The sequence below is a fragment of the Ammodytes marinus genome (assembly GCF_949987685.1).
Source record: "Ammodytes marinus genome assembly, chromosome: 4".
NCBI classification, from domain to species: Eukaryota; Metazoa; Chordata; class Actinopteri; order Uranoscopiformes; family Ammodytidae; genus Ammodytes; species Ammodytes marinus.
Window position 1 is genome coordinate 8,176,223 of NC_137233.1, and position 6,000 is coordinate 8,182,222.

The window sequence follows — 6,000 nt, forward strand, 5'->3', positions numbered from 1 at the left end:
GCAATGGCTCATACTGAGTTTTAGGCTTAAAGACTGGGGTTGAATGTGGTTTAAGACATTAGCAGGCTGTGTTCTTTTGATATTGTGGTCTCTATAATATGGATGTAATCAGGCAAAACTCCTCATGACGAAATGTGAATGTGTCATAACAAGTTGTGGTGAACGCACAGTTTGAAAAGTTCCACTATTATAGCGTCTGCAACTTTTGCACATTCGAGCGTGTAAGTGTTTGAGTGGTTACCAGGCGAATGCAGCTTTTTGATGCCACCAGCTGACCTTACTATGTGCTGAACTGATGTTGAACGGATGCCCTGCTACAGAGAGAGTGAGCCAGTCTTCTAATCTATAATTACATAGATGCTATGCATATAGTTTGGTTTTTATGTGTTGAAAGTTTGACACATCTACTCCTGACACATCTGGAATCACATTTGTGGTCCTCGGAGCACACTTTTTGGTGCATGATTGTATTTACTGAATAATCCACAACAGTTTTAATAGGGACAATTTGTTCGGAAGCACAAGCAGATGAATATCTCGAAATCTTGACATATGCTGTAAAAGTAGCTGCAGCGCATAGCCTACCATAGATAGCCTAATAAATATAAAAATATGTGTTTTTATAGCTGACCTGCTAAAGGATTTTCCTAATCTTAGACATAATGCTAATTTTCAGGTCTTTGTTTTTGATGTTGGATTCCTACAGAGCATTTTCAGCCTTCTCTCAAAACGGTCTGTGTAGGTCCCTCCATCACTCTGTTGTGATTGGTCACCATCCAGAAGACTTATGAAAGGGTTGCCTAACGCCACAGCTTGATTGGAAACTTAAAGGTGCAGTGTGTAATATGACATCATCAAGAAAGTTCTAGAAAATTCTAGAAAGTTCTAGAATGCAACGCTCCCTGGGTAACCCCACCCCTTTTGAATAATAACAGAAGCTACAGTGGCCTTCAAGGACAAGAACAATTCTAAATTCTAAACAATGCACCTGATGACATTCCAACCATGACGCTTCCAACATGGCGGCGCCAATGCCTTGGTCCAAGGTATGGAGAAATATGGACATATATGAGACCCTTTCTAAGGAGGAAAAAAATTATTCTAAACATTTTTTTCAGCTATTATGCACTAAATTAAACATACTTATGGATATTATAATTATGTTCTACAAAGTCTGCTAGGAAATAAAACCCAAAATTCTACACACTGCAGGTTTAAAGGGACACTGTGTAATGTGACATCATCAAGAAAGTTCTAGAAAGTTCTAGAATGCAGCGCTCTCTGGGTAACCCCACCCCTTTTGAATAATAACAGAAGCTACAGTGGCCTTCAAGGACAAGAACAAATCTTAATTCTAAACAATGCACCTGATGACATTCCAAAAACATGGATGCCTCCATACGACTTCCCCGCTCAATGGACAAAATGTAACATTAATATTTGTAATTCTCCGCTCAGGAGGATAATTCAGATTATTGGCAGAGGTGATTTTACACCAATGAGGACATATTTATGAATGAGGATATTGATTTTAGCTAATACATTACTTGAAATGTTACACAGTGTCCCTTTAAGCTCCATTTATACACTGACACTGTACTCAGTCAGAACCCAAAATAAACACAGGTATAAGACACTGATAAAATGTAACTTACAGCTTGCGCTTCTAACTCTTCAACACAAGCGCAGTCCTTGGCTTGAACAGAGGATGTAGTTTTCCTACTGTATGTCAATGTCTATGTCGATAAAGTTTGAAAAAAACCAGCACCCTCCTTTAGCAGCAGTTTTGCATGTTGAAAAAACATGTTTTGTTAGTCATACATTGGAAAAAAAACATATTGCTGCAATAATTGTAAGTTGATACAACAGTGCTGATCATGAGAAAAATGCAAGTTAAACATTTAAAAATATTAAGTATTGATAAAAGTGGTATACAGTAGTAGCATAAACTGGTAAGCAAGTAGCATAAGCAAACCAAGTCGGCACGAAGACAGGTAAGAAAACAATGTAGCCTATAACAAACCAAAACAATATATGAAAGTTTCTCTTTAAAGCAACAATAAAGAATGACTCAAGGTGTGAATAGCCGGTGACATAAACCAAGGCAAGATTTCATTGAGAACATACGGCCAGTGGATAAACCGTATTTTGTCAATGAGGGTCCTGGGCTTCATTCCTGATATAGCTGCTGCTGCAGCAGCCAAGTAGCGTATTCTTGGATGTAAATCTGACAGATGCTGGAGCCATATGCTTCATCCGACTGCCGCGAGAAACCAATACAGGCTTCACTCGAGATAATCAACAAGATGGGATTAAAGGTCCAAGTAAAGCTGTTCTAACTGGATCATTAAGACATGTATTTTTTGTATTTCCAAATAATCATCATTTGACTGATATGTTTTGCAATCACATTTAAGCAATTCAAGCAATACACAATTATTATTATGATCAAAAAAGTTGAAAAAACTTGAATTTCCTTTTTAATGACCATTAGTATTTTAAGTACCTTAGAGTAAAGGACATTATTTAACAACATAGCCACGTTTTTCTTTTATATTAACATGTAAAGCTCTTGTCTGAAAGGTGCATTCATAACTTTGCTTTACTTATAACTTTGGCCACTTGGGGGCAGCAACAAGTTGAAAACACAACTTTTTTATTTGGCTACCTGTTGCCTCTTCACATCCAGCAGCCTCAGAGCAACAGAAGCATTCAGTCAATTAGCTGTCCACCTGATACATGTATATTCAATTCTCACACTCATTTAAGCTGCTGACTTTGTCCTTCTGTTGTTTAGTTGCTTGTCAGGTGATGTACAGTCATTTAACTACAGCTTAGTTTGCAGAAAGCAGCTGTCTGCTGCATGCCAGATACCAGTTTGGGCCAGGTCTGTGTGGAGAGTGCCAACAACACACCTGTCACTAATATCCGACCCATTGGTCTTTTTCATGAATTGAAATGGCTACCTACATTCTATTGAGGCACCACATTTGGTAAAAGCTGTAAGAAAATGTTTGATAAAAACATTTACCTTGTTTATAGCTGACATTCCTTATAAGGTAACAGGTGTTGGCATAACACCTGGAAACCCCAAAAAATATCAGAAATAGAGTGTCTCTGCAGGACTGAAGATAACTGCAGCTGTTTGTCATTATGAGGCAATCATTTCATACTACGCTTATTACGTTTAGATTTTGCCAAACGTAATCTAATGCAAAATCTAGCAGCAACGTTAGCAATGATAGATAGCTCTAGATTGCTGTATTTTCTATGCTATGCTTTTATTACAAAAAAGACAGAATGCGTGTGTCAATGAAGCCTAGAAAGTAAAAGTAAATGGGACAGAAATAAAAGTTCCAGATGTCTACTTAGAAAGCTCATAGAGGGCTTACAGTCATAGACGGATTTAGAGACAAGGTGTAAGTAAATCAGCAAAAGCTTTTGGCCATGCCATTCAGCTCAAGTGAGTTTCTTTAAGCATGTTTTCCTAAAACTTTTCAAATTCCCTTAATCAGTAGGAACCATATGGGTGACCGCTTGCACTTACAAACATAACTTTTACTTAATCGCCTTGCAAAAAAGCAAGAAAAAAGCACAATTCACTCTCTATTTAAAGTTAAAGAAAGTGTTTGAAAGTGGGTTGAGGAGCATCCAGGTTTAGAGTACTGAAGGCCACTGGAGGATACAGAGTTACTATATTCTAGCCAAGTGGGAGGGACAGAGAAAGCATCTGTCACTAAGACTCAGGGCAGCTGGACACCATTCCCCCATGCTGCAAAATCCACAAAATCTTTTACAGGATTTGTTTTTCCATTGCAGATGGTCCTTGGCACATGTAGGCTTACACAGAGCTGCAGGTTCTACATATAAGGGTGCTGTCTGCATTCACTGGGTTTCACCTCAGGCTGTGCACACTGAAGAGAGGGAACTTTAGAGCAGAGACGTCATGGGAAGGCAATACACTATGAGCAGGTCTTTATGAATGCTGCAGCATGGACAGGTAAGAGTTGCATGATCTTATCTGACCTTATTGTAGTTTATTAAGGAATACAATGCACCAATTAAAAGGTATTCCCTAGTATGGCACTGTGATAGTTGCACTATGTAGAGTAGGTGTGATGTGTATCCTACTTTTGCATCAAAGTAATACAAGAAAAAGAGACATATTTGCACCCTATATTTTGCACTTTTAATTAATTTACATGCCATGCCATTCTATTTAAATTAACTGAAATTGGAGAATACATATTGTATATTAGAGAGGTTAGTCATGTTATATTACTGTTTATTTTATTGGAAATAACCTAGATCTAATTGAAAATGAGCAGATTCTTCAGGTTCTCTGTACATTGTCAGGTGTCTAGACAGTGAACACTTCTTCTATATCTGGTAATGTGGAGTGTGAAATGTGAAGTGAAAGTGTTCAATGTTTTAAAGCATCATGTAGTAGTACTACGCACTGGCTGCTCACTAGTCACTGTATTCCACGTTACTGTTTTGAATGGATTATGTACTCTAGCCTGTTACTAAGACGATTTAAACAAGGTACGGGTATTTTCCTCTATGCCATTTTTTTCTTCTAAATGATTTAAACATGAATTTTTATTTTTTCAAATGTAATATAAATAAAATTGTAACGATTTAAAGCAGAGCAACATATTTAAGTCTAAGCACTTATTTATTTTATTTATTTATTTTATCTTTTTGTCTCTATTGTTATGTACAATGCATTATAATGACATGCAATCGATATGCTTGACAACATTATGTTCTGATTGGCAGTGCAATTGATAATGTAAATGTTGCTTCATGCTTTATACATGTTTTTTGGAGTCACAACCACCAGAGGGCAGCATAATACAAGACTGAAAACAGGACAGCCAAAAACACCATGAGAAGGTTGAGAAGGAAAGCTGTTTTAATACAGATACTGATGTTATTTCTCAGGTCAACATATATCATGGTATTTAGAATATACACATTGAAACATACTTCATATTTTTATGAATATACTGTATAGTATCCTGCATACATATTCCACTGGATATCAATAATTGTTGAGCCAAATGTCAAAATGTTTTGTTTGCTCATTTGTACATATTACTTACATAATCAGACGGCCGTTGCAGACCTGCCACGTCCATCGGTTGGAAAGACTCCACATCCTTTCAGCAAACACTGTTAAATGTCAAAGGAGAGGCGTATTGCATAACTCCTTGTGTCCTGGTTTGGTTACATATTCAACAAAATATTAATAAGTTATATATTTCTTTTGACCGACTGTTGAAATAAATAAAGTATATTGTGGTCTTCCCATCTTGGCCCGAACCCAGAGTATGAGTGGCTGCATCACATACATAATGCAAGTTCATCAATAAAATAAAATGAATAAGGAGGTCCTTCCTTTATGCTATATACATTGTTGTACACGTTTCTCAGTTGACAAGATGAACTTTTACCCACATCAAAATCTTTAAACATGCAGCATTGTATTATTGATAATGATAATGATAGTGCTAATTAGATCATGCAGGCTAAATACATATCCATAACTGTATTAAAGTTAAGTCAGTAAACAATAAAGTCATTCAATCATACACATTAAAAGGTGGCAGCGTAATACATCTGTAAAGTGATGTGCATTAACCTGACTGGATGGATTCTGTTTAGTCTTCCTTGACAGAATTAGGTTCCCCACAGGAAATTGTGTGAGGTAAGACCTGTGTGAGGGTTAATGGAACAACAGGGGCTGTGACTTTAATTCCCTGGGCATTGTGGATGCAAGTTCCTGCTGAACTACTTAAATCCAGCTGCCTCTGTTCTTATTGAAACACTTTTTCACAACCCACCTGTATTTAAAGATAATTGGCTTTGAAAACGGCAAGGTCCAAAGGAAGGATTAACATCCCAGCAAACAATTTCAAAGTCCGGGACTATTTGTATAGAATAAATGGTAGGTATTTTAAATTATGTGTACGTTTTGATATGTTTATTCAAAAG